This window comes from Cheilinus undulatus, linkage group 8, assembly GCF_018320785.1.
Source record: "Cheilinus undulatus linkage group 8, ASM1832078v1, whole genome shotgun sequence".
Lineage (NCBI taxonomy): Eukaryota > Metazoa > Chordata > Actinopteri > Labriformes > Labridae > Cheilinus > Cheilinus undulatus.
In genome coordinates, this window is record NC_054872.1 from 5822806 (window position 1) to 5848938 (window position 26133).

The window sequence follows — 26133 nt, forward strand, 5'->3', positions numbered from 1 at the left end:
ATGAGCATCGGCAAATCTGGAGGCTTTAATCTTTCAGGTTAATAACAACAAAACACAAACAACATGGATATTTGTATTTTGTGGCCAAACTGATTCAGTTTAACTGTAAGAGAATTAAGTCTTGGATGCAGCCGAGCTTTTGGTTACAGAATTCTTCTTTTTAAGCTAATCCCAGTTTGTCGCCATATTATAAATCCTGTCTCAAACAAATTTTTGGTGAACCTTGAAATGGTGTTTCCTAACCATTTCTCCTCGGAGCCCCCCCTACATGTACCTAAGAAAAGCAAAGCCCCCTCCCAAGACCCAAGAGAGAAGAAAAAGTGACACACTCCTGCCAAAAATCAACATAGATTTGAACTGTTTCACTGATAAAACCCCCCAAAAAGGCCAATGCATGCTTTTCCCATTAAAAGACCTTTGTATAAACTACTTAATGACTGCTTTATCATGTTTTTTTCCTGGACCACAGGTTGGGAACCAATGCCTCTTAAAATGCTGGAGCAGGACACCTCCTAGGCCCGTCCACACGGAGACGAAAACGATATATTGCCGTTTCATTTTAAAAAAGTTTTCCGTAAAAATGAAATCGTTTCAGGAAATATCCGCGTAAGCACGGAACTGCTAAAAACGCTGTAGTGCATTTGCCAAGCCTGTGCGTGGCGCTGTAACGCTGCCACGGACATTCACCAAATGAGAGAAGAAAATCACAGAAAACTGACACAAACTTTCTTCTAGTTCCCCTTCTGGTTGTTCTTTGTGTTGGATTTAAGAACATCTGGTGTATTCGTTTCCCGGTGGTGGTAAAGGAGCATCAGAATTTGCTATAAAATCCCTAACAAACTCAGTAGCTTCTGTAGCACGAACACAACCCTGTATTCAGCCATTGTTGTTTTGGTTGGACCCATGCAGGCATATATATATATATTTTTTTTAATGCTTTATTAATAATTCAAAAGGGAAACAGACAAACAAACAACAACAAAAAAAACCCTGGCGTTTCGTTTGTCTTGTTTGTCTTGGACCTGCGCAGGCATCGTAAGAGAGCTACGCTGTGTGATGTAATCATTTCAAGAAGGATGCGGATCACCGTCCACACCGAGATGAAACGGTAGTGGTTTATGGATTTATTCACTCTGTGACCTGTTTTCAAAAAGTACCACTTACAGTCACCCCAAAACGCCGTTTCCGTGTGGATGAAACGCCGATCCAACGAAAAACTTTTGCGTATACACCTTAATTCATGTCTGTGTGGACGGGGCATTAGACCAACTCTATGGTATATAACAAGAAGAGACAGATTCCAAAAACTAGAATAACTTTTGAGTTGTAGCCACTTAATTTTTCTTTCCTCTTGTAGCCATTGTGCCATTCTAATGACGCTATCCACGCCTTCATAGCCCTTATGGACACTTCTCTAGCAAATGTTTGGCACTTGGGTGACTCTCTTTGGCATTTAGAGATTAAATCCACACCAGTAACTCTGAAATTGAACAACATTTTAATCCATTTTAGATCCTTTCTGAGACTAGCTTAGCTTTAGCCACATGGGCTGTGACAACCAATGGCAGGCTGTTCTGCTGTCATGTCATGCTTTGCCAGATTTTGCATGTCTAAGTGGGCATTTCATGTGGGAGATGGCCTTTAGCTCATGAAAGAGAGGGAGACAGAGAGCCTGTGACGTGTCCCCCCGTCACAGGAACTGCTTTGAATGATGGAACAGATAAGGCTAACCTAAAGAAGAGCAACGGCTGTTTTTGGAAAATATGTGTACATTTTTTGAATACTTTTAAATCTTTGAGTTTTAATCTCTATCTAATTTTCCTTTGTTTCTATAGCTCCATAACTTTTGAAATTAAGGGACATTACTTACGCACACACATTCTTATAGCCCAGATTGTCTGGGAAAAAAAAGTCACCAGTGCCTCCTTATCAGATATTTACACTAGATTAAATTCAAAGCTTTGCTGTGACTAAGCTGATTCAAAGACTGGTCTTGTAGCGACGTCTGTCCTGACTAAAGGCAGGATAATTTTATTGACAGGTGTAACACCCGGCCTTTTCAGTCAAGTTTTCCAATAATTCTATGGGATCGCGTTTTTTCTTGCAGTAAAATAAAGAAAACTAAAATTAGAAACCAGATTTCACAGCCTGTCATTGCCACTCTCATCTGTCCCCTCAGTGTGAACACCAGAGCTAATGAAATGCTGAAGGAGGCCCAGGAGGAAAAACAGTTTGATTTCATGTAATTCCAGCACTAATGATGATAAATGTACCCCAGAGAGAGAGTCAGAAATCCAACTCCTGCTTAGACTCTTTCACAAAGGCTCATGAAAATACTGCAGGGTGTTAAAACGAGTCTGAGACAGTGAACATATTTCTCCTAACCATGCTCACCATCTTTAATGTCACTCAGTTACTCACCGTGTGAAATATATGGCTTTCTTCTGCCCCTTTCATACCCACGCTCTCACACAGGCACATACGCTCCATTACACCGTGGTCCATCTCTCAGTGCGGCTGTGTGCTGCCTCTCCTCCCGCTCCGGGGAAGGCCACTGTCACTTAGCCTCGCGTTGCCCATCTGCACCTGTCAGCCGGCATCTCGTCTGTGCGGTTAAGCTGGCAGAAAATAGCCCTGGGAACAGAGAGCACTGTGGGAACTGAGGAGAGATGCTGACCGGGTAAATCTGCCCATCGTCCTGGAGACCTGATAGCTCCCTGTGCTGCTCTGAGCTTTAACTGAAGTTTCTTCTTCTGTGTTCTCGGGCAGATTCTTGACCTCTGGTCAATAACGTGCTTCACTGTACACATATCTGTAAATTTAAGGTCACCATCATCTATCCCCATCTGATGATGCATCGCAGACATTAGTTTCCTCATAGTTCTGATCTAGACTGTGCTAAGTTTAGGTCTGCATCATCAACACCATCATTTTTTGGTCTGTAATATTCCAGAGTAGCTGCTGAAGCTCTGCTCAGTTCTACAGTAGACTAAACCAGGCCTGGGGTGGCTAATCTGGAGAACTGGGTAGGTTCCCAGTCAACTGGGCTGGTTTTAGGCCTTTGGGGCCGGTCTACAGATCATGCATGGTGAACTTGTTACTGATGGATAAAAGCCTAATCATTTTTTGAGCAGCGTTCTCCTAAAGCCACCCGTCTCGTCCATCTTGGCTGTGTCTGATCTCTGTGCTCCGAGAAAGTCCTTGAAAATGATAAAAAGACCTTCTTGGAAAATAAAAAGAGCAAATGAAAAAAGCTAGATTAAAAAATGTAAGCTTCTGAAGATGGTAAGGCAAAATGTACCAAACATTATCTTATTTTTTTCAGATTAAAACTTGCTTGAAGAATGATGGACATGCATTAGAGATAACACAGGTAAGCTAGCAGAACATATAACAAATAACAAGCAGATCACCATCAAAATTAAAGAATAAGACCAATTAAAGGTGACGTGTTCTAGCTACCGTTACTGCTTATCATACAAAAATGTTCTATGTTGGTATTATGCTTAGATCTGAGGTCTCACGAACAGATTGGGCTGCCAACTAGGATTGGGCGGTATCTGTTTTTTTTTTATACTGTTATACCCTCGCCAAATTTTACCGGGGTATATGGTATTATCGCCAGGTGTCCTAAAAACAGAACGAACAAACGAAAAAGCCCTTGTTGGAGTGCAAACAGAGCACGTAGGTGCTTCATTTTATTGGTCTTTTATCAAAAACCCTTTAGCTTAAAAAAACAACTTTTATAGGGTGATGTTCACAGGTGTGCTGGAAGTGATTTACAGGTGAGCAATGGTCTCACAGAAGTACAAGTTCAGGACCAGGCAGCAACCGACGCTCCTGAAAAGTGAAGCCAGTGTGAAAGTGCAAAGCATTGCAATACAGTGAGTGTTCACTTGAGTCCGGCTGGACTGGAAGTCCTGTCTGAACACATGTTAAAAGCCGTTTTTTACGCTAGAAATAAACTGTTTAATAGCCTGGTCCCAATGTTAATTTTGGCAGCTATTTTTAATTTTAGTCATAGTTTTAGTCTTTAAATGAAATGCATTTTAGTTTTAGTCACATTTTAGTCATTTCTATTCTTTTTAGCTTTAGTCTAGTTTTAGTCCATAAAAAGTCCTCACATTTTAGTCTTTACTTTTAGTCCAGTATTTATTTTCTTGCCTAAATCTGGTGCAAAGTCATGGTAGTGTGTTCTCTGCACCCTGCTAAACCTGGGGTCCCTGCTTTCTACAGCTGAGGGGCAGGATAGATGTACAGTGCTTAACAAATTTATTAGACCACCTGTCATATTTGTCTCAAAGACCATCCAGCATCATGAAGTGCTTTAATGCGGACTCTTTCATTTTCAGTGAGCTCTCCACGTTTTACCATTTTGAACAGGAATGAGGAATTTCAAACTGAATTCACCCAAATTTGAGCCAGCTCACTGGGCTTCTCTGAGAAGTCAGAAATTAATCAAGCATAACATTCAACCACTAAAACTCATTTTTCTGTTCAGGAATGCAAGTAAATAACTATAATTTGACATATTAATCAAGAAGTAACAATATGCTTTACTTCAGTTTTTTTGTAAATCAGTAAATTTGAAAATTCATGGATAACAATAATAATTATATTTTAGCATTAAAAATATCATTTGGGTTAAAGAGCTTCTACATATTGGTGTATTAACTATTGCAGAAACATAACAAATGATTTTGGTAATTACCAATGCTGTTAATTTAGGGCAGCTGTGGCATAAACCTTACTTTGGTTAGGGTGGTCTAATAAATCTGTTAAGCACTGTAGCTGCATTGTTTTTTGCCCACAGTGGAGACATATAATGGTTTTTGAATGTCCGACTAAAACTACATTACATTTTAGTCTAGTTTTAGTCATCTTGTTGAAAACTAAACGTAGTTTTTGTCAGTTTTAGTCATCACAGATCTATTTTTGTTAGTCTTAGTCTAGTTTTTGTCATGGAAATAAGGCTGTCCAAGAATAGTTTTAGTCGACAAAATTAACACTGGTTCAAAAAACCAAATGTGTCTCATTAGCTAATATCTTCATGTGCTCTCATTGTATGGGGGGTGAATTTATTTGTTCCACAATAGTTTAGATTATATTGAGGAAAAACTTCACTGCGCACTGATCAGCGCATCTCATTTGATTGACAGATAGCTCGACAGGCAGAACCTACATTTCTGTCAACCAGTATGCTGGTTGGGAAGGCCGTTAGCTTGATCCAAAGTTTGGTTGAGACAGCAATTTCAACATAGAAGCTGCACAAAAGCTGTTTGAATCTGCCTATTGCAAGCAGACGCTGACTTCACACAGGGTTTGTCCAATTCTTTCTACAGTCAGAGCTAATAGGAAGAATAATAATCAATTATTATCATACAAGCTTTGGGCATATAAAGCGATGTTCAGTGTGCTTTTAAACAGTTAAAAGATTGACCTTAAATATTTTTTCTGTGCAGCGCAACTATGCTGAGCTCTGTCCTGCAGCCAGTTCACTTTAGAGGAAGCTTATAAAAAGCTACGAAATATGTTATTGCCTAAAACCATTTAACTTCATCTATTTAACATCAAAAGCAGTAAAAATAAGTCTGAATGTTTTTTAAACCCTTTGATGGTTTTAACCGTGCCTGGCGTTGCTGAAGCTGCAGGATGAAGTGCGTGTGGTTAATAAACTTGTTAATTTCCATCACTGATCGACTCTCAGAAAGAAGAATTAAAGTGTAATCAAACTTAGGTTATCATGGATCACAGTAGAGCCAGCGGTGCACGTTTAAGAGTTTGCATTTACAGAAGACTATGCAGTGGTGCCATGCAAGTTTCTATGCACCAGTATGTATGTACGTGTTTGTCATTTGCCAGCATTATCCCGAAATTATGAACAGGAATTCTGTCATCACTTTTAAAGCATCTTCACACACACAGTGGTGCTGCTAATGGGAATGGACACATACTCTCAAGGCATTTATTATAAATGTGTGTTTTTTACACAGTACTGTCCTCATGACAGTAATTGAAGTGATACTGTGGCTATTTTTTAAAGGTGCAGTGTGTAATGTTTTGCCTTGTAGCATTTAGTAAAAGAAACAAACTTTGTTAAATCAAACATGATGTCTATAGGTAGGTCTATCCTAATTAGTGTGTATCCACCTGAAAAAAATGTGGTTTTTTTTTTATATTAACTCAGAATAAGCAATCTATTCACACATGGGGAGGGTCCCTTCCACGGATGCCACCATCTTGAATTTTTGCATTTTGCATGTTTCTATGGGGCCACAAAAGCGACCAAATAACAGATACACTTTTTTTTTCTTTAAATTCCACTGGTTGCCACAGTTTTCACCAGAGAAACATGCAAAATGCAATAAATTCAAGATGGTGGCACCCATGGAGGGGACCCTCCCCATGTATGAATAGATTGCTTATTCTGAGATAATATTAAAGAAAAACACATTTTTTTCAGGTGGATAAACACTAATTAGGATAGACCTACCTATAGACATCATGTTTCATTTAACCAAGTTTGTTTGTTTTACTAAATGTTACTAGGCTAAATATTACACACTGCACCTTTAATACCCCAGTAAACGGTTTTACTGTTTCATTACCCATTCCTTTTGCCAACTTTTTCAATGCCAAATAAGTGACAATGCATGAATGTATTGTAAAAGCAAGTGCTCCGTATTTGATCTCAAGTTAAATGAAAACTAAAATAGCCTCTACTCTTTGCATTGTATCACTTAAAGATTGTGAAGAACTTGGGCTCCTCTGTCCCTTATTGACCTCTGACACCACAGACTCCCCTTTGAGAACGCTTAAATAAACAGATAAGATAAACCACGGCTTGGAGCTTTCTAATAAAAATACTTTAAATCCAAAAGAAATGCACGACTCAGCAAGTTCCCTATAATATTTCTTGTTGCTCCTAACAGCTTTGAGGAGTCTTTATTCCTTTCATATTCAAGAAGAAATCCTGACTTGAGTCATATTGCATACATAGAGTTCAGCTCTGTGCAGCACCTGCATCAGGTGTGGGCTACACATACGATGCTTCTCTCATGTTGCATTTTTTAATCTTCTGGTGTTGTTGATGTCACACAAATTGCATCAATATTGCTTCCAGCTTTCAGCTAGCGTGACCTTCCAGTGCTTCACTGCAGCAGCATGCTGCGTTCAGTCATCTCACCTCCGTGGCCTTTTAAAACTCCCAACGGCACAGAGCGCAGAATGTCAAGTCATCAGTGACCGGCTTCCCATTCCTCGCTGATGCTGTAAAGATGTTTCTCCTGTTTTTCTGGGTTTATCCTTGTTTTTAACCCACATTTGTGCTCCAACCAAAGAAAACTATCCAAAAATAAAACGTATCCCGGTGACATTTATGTATTTTAACACTGTGAGTATCGCTGGTGTGCGTCTGACAGCTGTGATTGACTGACAGGTGTACTGATGAGGGGCTACTTGTGGGTCAGATGATCCGATCCAGGATCAGTAATGTATCATCAAGTGACTACAGAGAGTTAACGTCAATATATGGGACAAGGGAAATCAGCTAAGAAACAAATTTAGCTTAAAATAGTAGACGGGACAGTTGGCAACCCTGATATCGAATATTGTGAACATACAAAACAAGGTCTGAAGTTGGCGTTCGCCACTTCTAACAAAGTCTGTGATCAGCGGTGGATGTGCACACCTGTAAACAAACTCTGACACATACGTACGTATGTTTTAAAGGCAGAGGGAAGGGGTGATACACTCTGGAGCATTGAAGCCAGTTTGTTTATTAATCAGAGTCGGCTCCAGAACAAATCAGATGGGGGCATTAAGGCAACTATTGAGGGGCACAAACCATTCATAACTATGATATCCATTCATAATTTTGCCATCAATGACACAGTCAGTGTCACTTTAATATCTGCTGCAAAGATTAGATTTCATGTATGTAAGGCACTGTGCCACAAAGTGGTCTCTTTTTATTTTTCCTCACACCGTTTTCATCTTTATGTCACATGCAAACATCGCTATGCACGCTTTTAAATGAACTTCATCATGAAAACCTATTGGATAATAATGAAACCAAAGCAATCAAATCATTTAAACATATTTTAACCTGTGAAATACTGTAGTTTGAGGCAGCGAGTGTTTCTTTAATATAAAGCTGAACCAGCTGGGGCTTTCTTTTGTTGAGCATTACTTATCTGTGGAAACTGTTTCTCAGAGTAAAGAATGAATTTTCACACACTGCAGCAGAGGCTCAGATGTCAGGGAATGCTGGAAAATGGTCGGTACACCAAGCAATGCTGTGAACTGTGTGGAACTTTGACTAGTTGTGCTGTTTTATTTTTGTTCAGATGCTGAAAACCTCTTTAGTGTCTTTATATTCAACAGGCTACACTGTAAGGCCAATAATGTGCCTCATAATTTTACAACAAGGAAAATGTCACTTTCAGGATTCATGCAGAAATGGTGTTGGTCAGCTGTAAGTTGCTTAATCTGAAATTAATTTTCCCCACCACAATGTATCTACAGTAATAGGAGTGGGAATCATTAGTGGCCCCTCAAAACAATATTATCATGATACTTATTCCACGATACAGTATAATTGCAATTTTAAACGTTTTGCAATACACAGAATATTGTGATACCATATATTGCGATATATTGCTATCTATAACATATTTTCAACTGTTTAGCTGATTTAGCATTAGCCTTGCCTTTATTTTTATTGATTACCTCGGTATTTTTACCTCCGCCAAAGAGGTTATGTGATCGGGTGGGTTTGTTCATTTGTTAGCAACATAACTCAGAAAGTTGTGGATGGGTTTTGATGAAATTTTTAGGAAATGTCAGAAATGGCATAAGGAAGAAATGATTAGATTTTAGGAGTGATCAGCATCACCGTCTGGATCCAGGAATTTTTTAAAGGATTCTGTACTATTGGGAGATAGGGCTAATGGTGGAAGTCTTTACTGTTACCACTTTACACCAGGAGATGGCGGACATGAGTAACTTCAATCCGTTCAATTCAATCTGTTTCTATTGAAAGTTTTGGAGTTTATGAAGTTTGAAAGACACACGCCCAGTCGAGGAGACGAGTTGGAGCGTAACAGAGAGAAAGACAGCGAGTTGTAGCAAGAATACTCACAATGCTGGGAGGAATAGAGGAATATTCACCCTCTGCCATGACTTCCAGTCATCCAGTGAGACCAAGGGTGAGACTGTCAGTGCATCTGTTGGCACCGGCAGGCAATGCTTCCGCCATGACAGTCCACCCGTAGTGAAGCCAACGCTTTGCCTCACTTGTGTTTCCACCCCACCGGAGAGGGAGTAATTGGTGAATGCCTTGGTGGATGACGATGGATCCAGGAATTTTTTATAGGATGCTTCACTATTGGGAGATAGGGTTAATGGCGGAGGTCTGAGCTCTCCGAGTGCTTTTCTAGTATTTTCTGGAAAAGAAAATACTTGCAGTCCTCGCAAACCTCATGTGTCATGTCATGTCCATGTTATTCATGCCCTGCTTGTATTCCTAGTGGCCTTTCCCCTGCTGTATGACCTTCATCTCTTTCGACCTCACTGGCCAAAGAGTGCAACAGCATCAAGTGGACAGAAAAGAAACCAATACTTTTTTATTCAGTATCGTAGACTTCAGTTCATATAAGCAATTAATTTGGAAAAAAAATCATTACTTTGCAAGAGATACAATATGATATATCACAGCGCAAAATATCGCAATACTATGCTGTATCGATTTTTTTCCCTCACCCTTAGTATCTAAACAGTTAAGTTTTGTAAATACAGAATAAAAAATAAATAAAATCCCACAGTCACTGGTGGCGGCGGTGTTAGGTGATGATGTCAGCTTAGAAAGATGATCAAATGTGAAGACCAGGATTGACCAGATCATGAGTGACGATGTAAACTGAGGATGAGGAGGAAAAGAGGCTGAATGTAAGGCAGAGACTGGTGTTGATGGCTGATGATGTCATCTTGTAGACTCGCTCACATGCATCCATTTAAGCCACATTTAAATAGCCAGCTGCACAGTGATAGGCTAACAGTGAAAGTGTGAAGAGGTGCTATTGGATAATGTGAACAGCTGATGTTTACATGACAGTGAGCGGGCATACATGGAGGAGTGATTCTTGTGTGGACTTCAGTCTTCCTGACTGAATTTACTCTAGAGCAGAGCTGTTTAGCTAGTTTTGAAGGAGGGCCAGATCCTGAAAAGGACCACATATAGTTAAGCTGTGATGACCATATTTGAGTTTTTTTTTTTTTTTTACCCGAATAACAACAACCCTTATCAAAGCAACAAATAGTTGATTAACTAATTTAGTCCATAGTATATAGCCTACTTCTAAATGTACACCCCTTTTCTCAAAACAGAATCAAAAGGTTTGAAGGTGCAAATATAGGTTAACCTATGCAGAATAAATGGCTTAGAAATGGTTAAAACAGGCAAAAAAGGTAGAAGGGGGTGAGAAGTGGCAAAACTAAGTGTAAGAAAGAGTGAAATGCAGTAAAATATGACAATAATTGATTAACATAAGCAAAATGAATGGTGGAAAATAAGAAAAATGTTAAAACAGGCAGAAAAGTGTTGAAAAGATGTAAATTGCAGCAAGAATTGGATAACAGAGGCAAAATGGGCAGAAATATTAGTGGGAAAAGTTCAAAAAGGGGCAAAATAGCTTTAATGTGGCAGAATGGATGAAATAGGATTAGAAGGGCAAAAATAGGTTAAAACCAGGCAAAAATGGCTGAAGAAACGGGTTCACAAAAAAAAAAAAAAAAAAAAAAAATAGGCAGCAAGTGGCAAGTATGGGTAAAAAAAGGCAAAATGGGTTTATTTGCTAAAACAGCGGAAAATGTGAAAAAAAATGGATAAAAGTGGCAAAAAAATCAGGAGAAAGTAGCAAAGTGGGTTAACAAAGGCAAAAGTGACAGAAAAGTTTTAGGAAAAAAATAAAAAGTGAGAAATTGTGTAAAAATAACAACAACCCTTATCAAAGCAACAAATTATTTATTAATTCATTCATTCCATAATAAAGGCGTCATCAACATGTAAGCCCCTTTCCTCAAAACCAAATCAAAATGGGTTTAAAGTGGCAAAATGTCTTTAAAGTGGCACAAATACGTTAAAAGAGGCCACAATTGGTGTAAAATGGCAAATAAAATGGGTAACATATGCAAAATGAAATGAAAGAAATGGCTTAAAATGGTTTAAATAGGAGGAAATAAAAAGAAAAGCAGTTGCAAGTGGGAAAAATATGTGTAGGAAAGAATGAAATGCAGCTAAAATTGGCAAAAAAGTGGTGAAAAGAAGTTAATTGCGACAAAAATTTGGATAACAAAATCAAAATGGGCAAAAAAGTAGTGGAAAGGGTTCAAAATTGGGAAATATGTAGTTTAATTGTAGCAGAATGGGTGGAATAAGATTGAAAGGGGCAAAACAGGTTAAAAATGCAAAAAGGTTCACATGCAAGAAAATAGGTAGAAAGAGCCAAAAAATGGGTTAAAAGTGTCAAAATTGGTGAGTCGATCACAAAATGACAGAAAAAAGGTAAAACTAGAAAAGCATTCAGAGAGCGCAGACCTCCGCCATCAGCCCTATCTCCCAATAGTGAAGAATCCTTTAAAAAATTCCTGGATCCGTCCTTATGTGCCCCCCACCAGGGCATTCGCCGATTACTCTCTCCCCGGTGGGGTGGAAACATGGTGAGGCAAAGCACTGGCTTTGCTACGGGTGCCAACAGATGCATCCATGGTCTCACGGACGACTGGAAGTCATGGCAGAGGGTGAATATTCCTCTATTCCTCCCAGCATTGTGAGTATTCTCGCTACAATTCGCAGCCTTTCTCTCTGTTACGCTCCGACTCATGTGTCTTTCAAACTCTATAAACTCCAAAACTTTCAATAGAAACACACCCACAAAGGCTGCTGGGATTGAAGTTACTCATGTCTGCCATCTCCTGGTGTAAAGTGGTAACAGCGCAGACCTTCGCCATTAGCCCCATCTCCCAATAGTACAGAATCCTTAAAAAAATTCCTGGATCCAGACGGTGATCCGGATCACTCCCAAATTCTAATGAGTTCTTCCTTATGCCATTTCTGAAATTTCTTGAAAATTTCATGATAATCCGTCCACAACTTTTTGAGTTATGTTGCTAACAAATGAACAAACTAACAAACCCACCTGATCACATAACCTCCTTGGCGGAGGTGAAAAGGTTAAAAAGGGACAAAACTGTGAAAAATGTTTAGAAAATTGATGACAAGTGGTTAATAAAAATGGGTTAAAAAGGACAAAATGAGTTTAAACTGGCAAAACAGCTGGAAAAAGTGGCAAAAATTAGTTACAAAATGGAAAAAAATATGAGGAAAGAGCAAAACTTGGTTAACAGAGGCAGAAGAGGCAAAAATGACAGAAAAATTGGCGATAAAGTGATAAAATGTGTCAAAACTAGCTGAAAATAGCAACTTCATACCGAATAATAGCTTGAACCACTTTTCAGCTCCAAAATGAGGTAGCTGTTAGCCAGGATAGCTAGCACCAATGCTAATGGTCTAACACACATTTTTATCATCGATAAATTACAACTAAGGGGGGCCCATAATCCGGGTTTGTCAGGTAAATCTGTGGGTAACAACCTCCTCAATGGTGTAAGCATACATGCTTCAACAGTCTTTACAGCTGTAAATATTTTTACATTTTAACTACAAAGGGTGCATCGAGCCCCCAAATCTTCTCACAGCAACAAGCAGAGCCAAGCTGTGTTAAAATTAACATGAGCCGTCTTAAAATGCCTTCTCAAGTTGTATTTCTTGCACAGTGATATGCCAATAGGCCTTACACAAGCAGATAAAATCCTGTACTTCTCCATCGATTTCCTGTTGAACTGACAGTTCTCTGCATCTGCTTTTCTCTTTTTAAAGAATAAGAAACATTTTTTTCTGGCTTCCTGGCCAAGAACCTGTCTACAGGCTGTTAAATTTGCACTGAGATGCTGCAGTGTAAAGCAGTGAATCTGTCAGGCAGGTAGGAGAGAAGATGCTAACGAGGATTACTGCTGTAAGGTGGGATGAACAAAATGGGAAATAAATGTGACAGATGGTTATTGAAATATAATAAACTTGCATCCTGCTGTTAAGGATCATCTTTAAGAATAAAAAGTCAACTGTAAGGGCCACTGAAAATGAACTCAGGGGCCTGACCTGGCCCCAGGGCCTCCAGTTGAATAGCCTGGCTCTAGAGCTTTTTTGTCAGAAAGTATAGCAACACCAGGATAGCGAAAGAGACAGGAAGAGAGTCTTTTAGTCCTTTCTTGTCTACATTATACCTGGAATAGTGCCAATAGTAAACACCTTCACTCTCGCTCACTTTAGCTGCATAAGCTCAACAGGAAACACATTTTAATGTGACTCTTTCACAGCTAAGGGGAGTGAAGTTTGCTGAAACAGCAACACCATGATGAAGATTTGTGAAAAGAAAACAATGAAGCTTTATCAGATCTCTTCTTAAAAGCAGAAGAAAAGAGCTGCATGCTTTCTGAGGGGGGTCGGTTCAAACCTTTCTGGTCCATTTCAGGTAGAGAGGAAATAAACCTGCTGACTGGCTCTGACCACACGGTACATTCATTTGTGTTGGAATTACTTGTCTAGAAACATCCCATAATCAGAAGAATCATATGTAAATCTATAAATCAATACAATCTCTGCACATTTTCTAAAAATTGGAACCATTTCATGCAGAAGTTTCCCATCTGATTAATATTTCAGAAAGCATCTCTGTCACTGAAAACATCTCCAGACTTCAGTTGATGATAATTCAGTCTCGCCGGGCTCCAGACGCTCCAAACTAAATCACATTTTATCTGACATTCATGGAGCGTGAGAGGATTCAAGACGGCTTTCCTCTTAGATTACATCAGACACCTGACCCTGCAGGAGTCCTGCGGGCTGCAGGGAGATAAAGACAGAGTCAGAGAGAAGCAAAGGTAGAGAAACATTTTATCAAACAGGATATTAAAACATCAGAGGAACAGGTGGAAAAACCTCAGTCACTTTTCAGGTATTTATCTTCATTTAGAAAAGCCCATAACAAAAGATTTACTCTTAATTCACTTCAAAAACTCAAAACTAAGATAATGAATTTGTTCATGGAGGGGGGTTCCATTTTCAGACATACTATTTGCAGGTAGATTTGACTACTGGGATTATTACTATGCTTTATTGATAAAACTGGCGCATTAGTAGGGGCCTCCCCAGTTGTAATTAATTGATGATATAATGTGTGTTGGTGTGACTGTTTTTTGTCAGGGGCCCAGGCCTGCCTGTTATTACTCAAATACTTCACTTCTTAGTGAACAGACTCTTCAACTTAAAACAAGAAACAAGCTGTGGAGTTAGGTGGAGCTGAGCAGCATGTCTCAACAAATCATGGGTTGTCTCAGTGCCATCCACCCAGTGATCAGACTCTGGATCAGACGGATAGCTGATACAGGGTTGGCATGTCCATCCATCCATCCATCCATCCATCCATCCATCCAGGGTTGCTGTGTCAGCTCAGGGTTATACACTATATTGCCAAAAGTATTCACTCACCCATCCAAATAATTGAAATCAGGTGTTCCAATCACTTCCATGGCCACAGGTGTATAAAATCAAGCACCTAGGCATGCAGACTGTTTCTACAAACATTTGTGAAAGAATGGGTCAGTACTGTGATAGGATGCCACCTGTGCAACAAGTCCAGTGGTGAAATTTCCTGGCTCCTAAATATTCCACAGTCAACTGTCAGTGGTATTAGAACAAAGTGGAAGCCATTGGGAACAACAGCAACTCAGCCATGTAGTGGTAGGCCACGTAAAATGACGGAGCGGAGTCAGTGAATGCTGAGGCACATAGTGCGCAGAGGTGGCCAACTTTCTGCAGAGTCAATGGCTACAGCCCTCCAAACTTCATGTGGCCTTCAGATTAGCTCAAGAACAGTGTGTAGAGAGTTTCATGGAATAGGTTTCCATGGCCGAGCAGCTGCATCCAAGCCATACATCACCAAGTGCAATGCAAAGCATCAGATGCAGTGGTGTAAAGCACGCCGCCACTGGACTCTAGAGCAGTGGAGACGCGTTCCCTGGAGTGACGAATTGTGCTTCTCCATCTGGCAATCTGATGGATGAATCTGGTTTTGGCAGCTGCCAGGAGAACGGTACTTGTCTGACTGCATTGTGTCAAGTGTAAAGTTTGGTGGAGGGGGGATTATGGTGTGGGCTTGTTTTTCAGGAGCTGGGCTTGGCCCCTTAGTTCCAGTGAAAGGAACTCTGAATGCTTCAGCATACCAAGAGATTTTGGACAATTCTATGCTCCTAACTTCGTGGGAACAGTTTGGGGATGGCCCCTTCCTGTTCCAACATGACTGTGCACCAGTGCACAAAGCAAGGTCCATAAAGACATGGATGACAGAGTTTGGTGTGGATGAACTTGACTGGCCTGCACAGAGTCCTGACCTCAACCTGATACAACACCTTTGAGATGAATTAGAGCGGAGACTGAGAGCCAGGCCTCACAAATGCACTTCTCGAAGAATAGTCAAAAATTCCCATAAACACACCCCTAAACCTTGTGGAAAGCCTTCCCAGAAGAGTTGAAGCTGTTATATCTGGAAAGGGTGGACCAAGGTCATATTAAACCCTATGGATTAAGAATGGGGTGTCACTTAAGTTCATATGAGAGTCAAGGCAGGTGAGTGAATACTTTTGGCAATATAGTGTATGATCCTCCAGCAAGTTCTGGGTCTGCCCTGGGGTCTCCTCCCAGTTGGACGTGCCTGGAAGACCTCCACATGCCCCAATCATATACATTACTTTTGAAGGTTTCAGTCATTGCCTGTTTTGTCACTAACATGTTCAGTGGTTCCTCTCTCTAAGATCAGCTCATGGGTTGTGTTGGAGCCTCCTGATGACACTGCTGATATTTTTTCTTCCCTCTTCTTCTCCCCTTTTGTTCTCTTGTCCTCATGATTGGTTCAGATGTCCACATCAGCCCAGATCAAGCGAACTCTTTACATTCACAGCTGTGACCTACTGTATGGACAGAGTTTTCAGGCTAACTTCTCCTGTAATCTTTGTATTCAGATAACCCTGCTGATCCCGTCCCGGTCTACCAAAAGAGAAGGTAGACTCATTAATGGCGCTCTGGTTTTTCACAGAAACACCGTACTGCTGTGTGTGTGTGTGTGTGTGTGTGTGTGTGTGTGGGGGGGGGGGGGAGGTTAATCTGTATGTGTTTGAAGTCAGGGCTGTGCCTCATTGACTCTCCATTTCTTCCCTCATCGCTCTTTTTATCTCTCCCTCTCTCTCTCTTTTGCTCACACATATCAGTGCTTTGAACTGTGACTTAAGCTTTCTGGTGTCTCTCTCTGTATTTTTGCATTGCCCCTCTTTGATCTGTGTTAAAAGGTTAAGGTGACTTTGGGGGATTGGGCTGAGCAGGGAGTGTGGAAAGTTCATGCTAGAGAGCCTCTGTCGACTGCATAATAAAAGTTTTCACATTATTAGCATAAAACAGGAGCGCTGTCTTTCGTACATGACTGTTTTTGAAAAGTACCTCACTGACGTAACCCTTAGAATAATCTCTGTTAATGGGTTCTACACTAGAAGTACGCTTGGAGCCCAGGCTGTGTTTGTCTATATGAATTAGTGGGGTTGATGATTCTTTAATTTAAATCTAAAGGTTATCGTTTCCACACAGATTTGGACACTGTGATAATCCGAGAGATTACAGGGAGGTTCACCTGGATTCTGAAGCATGCTGCCGCCCCTGGCAGGGAGGTGATCCTTCCCATCCCCACTCTACTTAGCATGTCAGCATCTGCTACACGGCCTTGCCAACAATACACAAAAATGTGGCAAAGAAAAGTCATCATTAAGGAGTCCATTCGGTGCCCTGTGCCATCAGTCAGCGTCCTGGCCTCACAACTAAATCCAGGATCCCCACGGACCGAAAGACTCTGACTTTGCTCTGCGTGCTCAGATACTGTAAGCACCACACTACCTTGCCCAGCAAATCCATCAACCCCTGCACGAGTCCAAGTCTGCAGTTGATCTCATCCCTGGGTTAGTGGATCGATGGATTACACTGCCAAGATAGGTGAACTGCTCCACAACATCTACGCTCTCACCGTTTACAGACAGAGATTTGATGAAAGCATCCAAGGCATCACCAAATGCTTGGATGTCTGCTTTGGCCCTGGAGACGCACAATTACAACATTTCGGTCTCCTTATTCTACAAGATAAAAACCCCCACAAGGACAGCTGTTCCCTTTTGAATAAAAAAAATGTGGCCCACTTATTTTAAACACCAGTGGAAGTGTGGTCCTGACAGAACCCCTGACCTGCTGTGCCAAAGGTCGGGTTTGAGATTCAGGCTCTTGAAATCTCTTGCTGCGATGACTCCCCCATAAGCTCAGTCATAAAACCATTCAACTATCCCATTTAAGTAGTAAAAAATAATGCCTGATATCCTTGTTTTCCTCTTATATATAGTATTATTTTGTCACATGGTGCCCCTCGAGCAGGGGTGTCAAACTCAGTCAAAGCAGGGGCCGGATTCTGGATTTAGGTCTAACCTGAGGGCCTAACAGGGTCAATATTTAACCATAAACTGTCAACCTCATTTCACCATATAAAATGTGAAAAAAAACAGCACTGATAATAAATCATTTGGAATTTCAAAAAAATAAAAATGAAGGCTCAAATCTGAAATAAAATTCCAATTTATTTGTTCAAAAGCTCAGATCACAATATTGCAAATAGAAAAATAAAGTTTTTGAAGAGGCAATATATAAGGAGAAAGTTGAAATCATAAGTTTGAAAGGTCAAAATATGAGATCAAATTTAAAAAAACGAGTTTAAAAGTCAGAATATGACTTAAAATTTTAAGTTGTGAGTCTAATAGGTCAAAATATGGGATTAAAAAGCCAAAATTAGGAGTTGAAAATGTCAAAACATGAGCTAGATTTCAAAATGATGACTTCAGTTAAAAATATGACTTAAATTTAAATTCCAAATGGAGTCTAAAAAGCCAAAATATGATACAAAAAGTAGCAATTATTAATTTAAAATGTATAAATATGAGAAAAAAAACGAAATCATGAGTTCAAAAGTTAAAATATGGGATTAAAAGCCAAAGTAAGGAGTTGAAAAGGTCCACATATGACTTAAAATTTAAAATAGGGAATCTGAAAGATAAAAATGTGACATATAAAGTTAAAATTCAGAGTTGAAATGGTCAAAGTATGAAAAGAAAAGTCAAAATCATGAATTTGAGTCGTAATCTTGAGATGCAAAATTGAAAATATGAAATAAAAACTCAAATTAGTTTCTTTCCCCACATTCTTGGGTATTAATGAAATCTTTCTTACTTTATTTTAAATAATCAAGTTGAAGTTTGCATTTTTAAACTGGAGGGAGTCTGCAGACCTCATACTGGTGGGCCAGTTATAATACAAATATGATATAATCTTGCGGGCTGGATACAATTGTTCCATGAGCCAGATTTGGTCCCCGAGCCTTGAGTTTGACACCCCTGCTCTTGAGACTTGGATCACTCCTGAATTTGCAATGTTTGCAGGGATTTTAAGTCTCTGCACTTGTTTTCAGCATTTGCATTATCGTTTCTGAATATGCTGCACGTTGTTCTTTATGTGCAGCATTTTAGCAGATGCTGATGTTTGCCCTTCTAGATCACAGTAGAATAATCCTCGCTTCTCAGACTCACAGCAGGCAGCACAGTCACCAACTAACCTACAGAGCATGTCTTTGGAAGCAGATGTTGAATATGCACTGTAAGAACGTACATGCTTTGCATAAAAAAGCCCCGGTCCACATGGACCCACCCACCAACTCTAATGCTGAGTCACCAAGGTTAACTACTGCACAGCTGTGCAGGTTAGCATTCTGGAACATGTGAAGGAATGACTGAAGTGTAAGTATTTATTATGGAAATGAATTCCTGAAGTTTAAAGACTTGATCAGCAGGATAAAACTGATGTTGTAACTCTTACCGAGCTAAAGGAGACCTGTCCCTTGACTGATCCAGTGAGCACCTCCCCCCACATGCCAGATCCACACAGCGCCTCCGTGACGGCCCAACAGGAAGCTGTAGACCCCTGCTGCTCGGAGCAAACATGCACACCAGAGCTGCAGAGATGAAAACATGAAGCGTGTGTTTGTGCAGCTGGGTGGAAGGAGTTCATCATTTATTTTCCACCAACACTTTAGCACAAATTTCACCGTTCTGTGGGAGAATCAGAGAACACCCAGATCTTCTCGCTCATTACCGCTGTCACACTGCACACCTGTGTGTGAGAGAGAGGGGGTTGTTATGGTGATACTGCTCATCATTGCTGTAACAGTGCACCTGAGGGAGGCGTGTGTTCAGTGGTTAATGAGACAGCTTCCAACCAGCTCCACCGTCCCCTCTTCATCAGGATGGATGGCTGCAGAGAAAGTGGCTCTGCCTTCTTCTCTCCTGTTTTTCCTCCTCGCGTTTTTCTTCTCTCCTCTCCTCATGTCCCCGTTCTTCTCCTGATGTTATCTCAGCTAAAGATGCTATAGTACACTGATCATCAACTGGTGGGCCAAGGGCCACATCAGGCCCCCCAAAGCTTCCTGTCCGGTCCCCAGAAGATCATTACATTCAGAGAAGAAGGAAAAGAAGATGTGGTTTTTAGGGTTTTGGCTTTAAACATCTGCAGCTGTTAAATCCACCGCAAAAACAACTGATATAGAAATCGTTTCAGTTTGAAAGAACATTTGGTCTGTTTTTACAGAAATTCACTTGTCAGCCATTATCAATAAATATTTTGTGGGTTAAGACTGGCAGAAATGTTCAAAAATGTCCAGATTAAGTTGTGAAAAGGAGTTAGAGAGTAGAACAAATTGGTTGTGAAGTGGCACAAAAGGACAAGAAATGAAGGAAAAGTGGCTAAAAAAGGTTAAAATGTGGCAAAAATGTGTAACGAGGGCATAAAGGGGCAAAAAGTGTCAAAAAAGGGTTAAAAGTGGCAAAAATGGTGCAAAACAGTAATGAAAAGACGTTAAAAAGTGGTAAAAATAGATCAAAAGTGCCAAAACTGGACAAAAGTGTAGCGCAAAGGGATAAAACATGCAGGAAAAGTGGTTTAAAGGGGATATAGAATGGAAAAAATGTGAGTTAAACAGGCAAAATGTATCAAAAATTGGTTAAAAGTGGCAAAAATATAGCAAAAATTACCTGGCAAGTAGTGAAAATAAGTGAAAGAGTGGCAAAATGGGCAAAAAGAGGCAGAAATTGTTTTTAAAGTGGCAAGAAATATCAAGAGGAATGAGTTAAGAGGATATGTACATACAAACGTGTACAGATTATACATATAAATATGGTTTATGGGGAGCACAGATGGCAGCCTGGGTTCTGGTCCGGCCTGTGGCCCTTCACTGCAGGTCTCTCCCCGCTCTCTTCCCTGTTTCCGACTCTGTCCACTGTCCTTACTCTAGCAAACAGAGGCATGAAAAAGGCCCAAATATAAATTGTTAAATAAATAAATAAATAAATAAATATGGTTTATTGCGCGTTTACTTGGAACAGTTTCTGTTTCAGTTTCTGGAGCCTAACAGCTGCAGGAAGGAAAGACCTGCGATACCTCTCCTTCACACACTTCAGGTGGATCATCCTGTCACTAATGGAGCTCCTTTGTGCAGTGAGTGTGTGTCGGAGGGGGTGGGAGTCGTTGTCCATCATGGAGGACAGCTTGGCTGTCATCCTCCTCTCCCCCACCTCCTCCACAGGTTTAAGAGGGCATCCCAGGACAGAGCTGGGCTTCTTTATAAGTTTGTCCAGCCTCTTCCTGTTAGCTGCAGTGATGCTGCTCTCCAAGCAGACCACGCCGTAGAAGATGGCCACAAGAGAGTCCTAGAAGGTCTTCAGGAATGCCCCCCACACCCCAAAAGACCTCAGCCTTTAGACCTTAGGGGAACGAAAGTCCACAACCAGCTCCTTGTTCGTTCCAGTATTAATCTGGAGGTGGTTTCACTGGCACCAGTCCACAAAGTCCTGGATGAGTCCTCTATACCAGTGGTTCTCAAATGGTGTGCCAAGGCACACTAGTATGCTTTAAGGCAAGTCTAGGTGTGCTGTGGGAATTTGTACATTATTACTAAAACTTTATAGCAAGTACTGTAACCAGGCCTGCCCACAGATCTGGACCCCTGAAAAACCCAGAGATGGACCTCCCCAGTTGGGATTTATTGATGATATTGGTGTATTTGTGTTGGATCAGTAGCATTGGTGCTAACATCCTGGCTAACAGTTAAGTCATCAAGAGCTGAAAAACATGGCAGGCTATTATTGGGTTGAAATAGGTGTTGAAATTATTAATTCATGCTACTTTTAACCAAGTTAACCAATTTTTCTTCCCATTTTTACCACTTCTGTTGACAAACTATCTTGCAGCTTTTTTTTTTTTTTTTTTAGCTTTTTTATCTTTTTTTTTTTTTTTTTTTTAGCTTTTTTAGCCTTTTTGCCACTTCTTTTTACTACTTTTGACTCATTTTTGGCACTTTTAGCCACATTTAACCAATTTTTGCTACTTTTTTGCCACTTTTCACCTAATTTTGCTGTTGTTTGGCCATTTTTTCCAATCACTTTTAACCCCTTTTATGAACACCTTTAAGCAGCTTTACCCTTTTTGCCACTTTTTGCTCAATTTTGCTATTGTTTGGCTTTTTTTTGCCATTTTTTCCCATCACTTTTAACCCCTTTTTAGCATCTTTAAGCATTTTTAACCTTTTTTTTGCCACTTTTCTGCCACTTGTGATTTAATTTGCCACCTTTCTGACACTTTAACCCATTTATTCCACCTTTTTTTTTTTTTAACCAATATTTGCCCACTTTTGCCTTTATTTGACCACTTTTTTGCCCAATTTTGCCCTTTTTTTTATCACTTTAAACCCATTTTACCATGTTTTTCAACATTTAACCTTCTTTTTGGCCACTTGAAACCCATTTTTGCTACTATTTTGCCACTTTCAACAAGTTTTGCCAATTTCAACCCATTGTTTGGCCACTTTACCAATTTTTGCCAATTTCTGACTTTGTTTTGCCACTTTTTGCCCAATTTGCCATGTTTTTTCATCACTTTCAACCTATTTTTGCCACCTTGATTATAACATTATTTAAAAAGTCTAGTTTGTATTGATTTAAGTATGGTGTGCCTTGAAATTTTGGCTTAACCTTAGGTGTGCTTTGGGTGAAAAAAAATTTGAAAACCACTGCTCTATACGACCGGTCGTCCCCATCTGTGATGAGGCTGACAATGGCGTCAGAGAACTTCTGCAGGTGGCAGGTGGGTGACAGGTGGGAAAGGTCAGCAGTGTAGAGAGTGAAGAGGAACGGCGCCAGCACCGTTCCCTGGGGGGTCCCTACACTCCAGAGGACAGTCTCCGACACACAGTCCTGGGTCCTCACATACTGCATGTGAGGTGTTGGTCCACTCCAGACAGCTCCAACTTGCAAAGAAATTGAAGCAGAAACTCTCCAAAAACTCACAAGTTCAATGGATGTAAGAATTGTGAAGGTGATATCAAAGAAGGGCTCCTATGTTAACATGGAACTTGGCCTGTTAAGATGTTTTTGATTGAAATAGCTTTGATTTCAGTAAATATGACCTCCTAATGCTTCAAATTCAACACATGACCATTTTCAGTTCTTTACAACCTATAAAATGTTTTGAAACTCTTTGTGCTTAATAATTTGGAACAGTGCATTTTGAGTTTTTTAATTTTTGAAAAATAGTTATCATTGGGAGGTTTGTTCAATGAAATCTGAATTACACTCTAACAATTGGTGACTTCAAAGTTATACCCACTGTCATTTTCATCGACTATTTAGGAAAATCAGAGAAAAATATCATATCATATCATATATAAGGAGATAAAACTGACTTTATTTTTGTCCAGCTGGTGCACTCAGCACCAGGATGATTGAGGCTCATGTTCATCCCTTGCTTGTGATTGCAATATCTTAAAATCACCTTCAGGGATTTTCCTAAAATTATGCTAAAATGCCCACTCTGACTCAGGGATGGACTGATGATATTTCAGAGGTTTTTGGTCAAAGGTCACTTAGCTTTTAATCCCTATTTGCACAGTATTTCAAGAATACAGCAAGGGATTTTGACACTTTTGACACTAATCTACAGTGGGCTTGAGGATGAACTGATAGATTTTGGAGGTCAAACAGATCTAGGGCTTGCATCGTCTTTTAAAGTGACAATGCATTCCTCTTTTAGAAAGCATGCTTTATTTGGTTTTGTCCAGCAGTTGTACAGATAGAAGTGATTTCTTGATCCACCGCTGATCGTATACCTCGCGGAGGCTTATAACTGATAGGCTGTAGTGTCAGTTTTGTTCTTGTTCTTCCCTCTGCTCTCTCTATTCTCATCCATCTGTTGTGAGCAATCTCCATCCATCTCTGCGTTTTACCCTGTGAGCCCGGGGAGCCAGTGCAGAGACATCAGCATAAATAAGGTATGAGGTGGTGTACCATTACTTCATCCACACACTCACACTGTTGACATCCCCATCCTCTTCAGAAGGAGGGGAGCGCCGGGTAAAGGTTCCCTGGGGATGATGTTCATGTTTTCCTTGAAGAACGGAGACGCCAAGCGGCCCAGAAAAAACAATTCAGAAGACTGAGGATGAGATCAGCTGGGCCGGGGCAGGCGGGGCGGGGTGGACTATAAAGCTCTTTGAATTATAGTGATGATTAATAAATCTTTAAATCCTGGCTAAGAATGATGAAATGATAAATAATAAAAAAGAGATTAGCCATGTAATAAGTGCTTAAGTACGGTTAAGACAATCAGCAGTCTGAGAATAGAAATAAGAGCAGGATTTATAACAGCTTAGAGCTCGCCCAGCTGTACAGCCGCCATGAATATTTCACCTTATTGAAAGCACCCCTGGAGTGTGACCTGCTCGACTTGAATATTAACCATAAAGAATACAAACCCACTTAATTTTATGAATTTTACACAAGATTGAACCCCTTCTTCACACATTACGATGTGCTCGAGATGTGATAAATATTTCATTTTCCTCAGCAGACTCTTAAAATGAAATAAAAAGGGTTGAAAATGCTCTGCTAATTACACCCGTGGGTGGTCAGATGGACTGTTATTACCTCAGCTTACTCAAGGCATGAAATCATTTGGCTGAATGCAAATTAAATGTCAGAAATCATGTGAGAAGTAGGATGCTGCTTTGGCCTTTAAAACAGCTTCAGAGGAGACTGGTCCATGGCTTTCCTGCCTGAAGACATTTGATAATTCTGCCTCTGACATTTAAGTGGCTCTCATGGATCCAGACTGGGCAATACTGGTCAGAAATAAAACATCTTGAAGACTCTTAAATGGAGTACGACAAGGAGCTCATTTGTTCGGCCATTCTTGGTCACAGAAGACAAATTCAAGTAGACAAACGGTCTTCTCACAGCGGCCTTTTTGCTTTGAAACAGTGTTAATTTAGTCGACTATAACTATGACTAAAAATTTTTGCTGACCACCTTTTTCCATGGGGAGGAGAAGACTAAGAAGACCTAAGAGTTGGTTGTTGGTGATAAAATCAGACAAAAATTATGTTCAGTTTTTGGCAAGGAGACTAAAACTAGAATAAAATGTCAGTGCTAGACTGACGGCTATGCCAGTATTTTCATCATCGTGTTTTAAATCAAAGCACTGATAGTACATTAAGGTGCAGGGTTCATCCATCCACCTTTCCATTTTATACTTGGGGTCTTCGGGGGCTGGAGCCTATCCCAGCTGACACTGAGTAAGAACCTTGAACTGGTCGCCAGTCAATCACAGGGCTGACATATAGAGACAGACAACCAGACACACACACTCACACCTACGGGCAATTTAGAGCAGGGATGTCAAACTCAAATCTGGCCTGTGGTACAGTAATATCCTAAGTCCACTTTTGGGTCCCGACCCACCAGTTGAGAATCACTGGTCTAGTGCATTGTCTCAAGGTCTGTCTGAGTCTTCTAGTGCGGGGATTAGAAAAAAAAGTTCCAGAGTGGGACTCCGTAACACCTGATGGAGCTTTAGTTGGATGGTTTTAGGTTAATTTTATTTTTCTTATATTCAAAAAAGAACATCAAACAGATTTTTAGAGTAACTGAAAAACATCAGAGGCTCTCAAAGTGAAAATGATAAAAAAGTCTTTGTTCAGGGTTACAGACTGTAAACATACATGCATGTTTCAGCGGTAACAAGGAAACTTCAGATGAGCAAACGTGGAGCAGCTAATCCTGATCAAAATCTCTAACTGCAGGATGGAGGGTAAGACATCCAATAAGGCTAATAACTGTTTAGCAATGCATTAATCATGACACACCTGCAGCTGCACCATGCCTAATAAATGCACAACGAGTAATACTTGCTGATTAATAATTTGGAGGCCCCAGGTAAAGCCCAATATGGGTGCCGTCTCTATTTCAATCAGGAGAGACTTAATAGGAGTTTAACAATGATTTATTTTACAAGTTTGGAAATGTTTGCCAAAGTTTGAAAGTGTGGAATGTCTGTGGTGGTGATGGGAGTAGGATAAGATGAGTACGAGACTTCTGCACATTTCTGCTGAGCTTAACCCAGACACTGATGAGATGCTTGGAGATGGAGATGAATTGATGCAAGATGCATGAGGGAGCTGAACCTGGAAACTAATGAGATGTAGTGGAGGTGGCTGGGGTGGAGGAAGGTTGCAGCAGTCGCACTGACACAACAGACTGACTGTGGAGGAAAGAGAACAGATTTTAAAACATGACAGCCGAGGAGGATTTGATTGAGAGAGGTCGTGGCTGAAAGGGATTGGCTCAGAGCTTAAGTGAGTAGACGCCCATACCAGCTGATACGAGGAAAAGACAGGTGAGTAAAAATATATGCACGCTAACATTCATTCTTCTGTCTTTTCCTCTTATTTTCTCACACAGTAATTCACTGATTCATTATTTCATTATGTCGATAAGGATCTAACTATAATATGCTTGATATGAAGACATGCTGTGGTTCTGCAAGGGGTGTTGACCTTG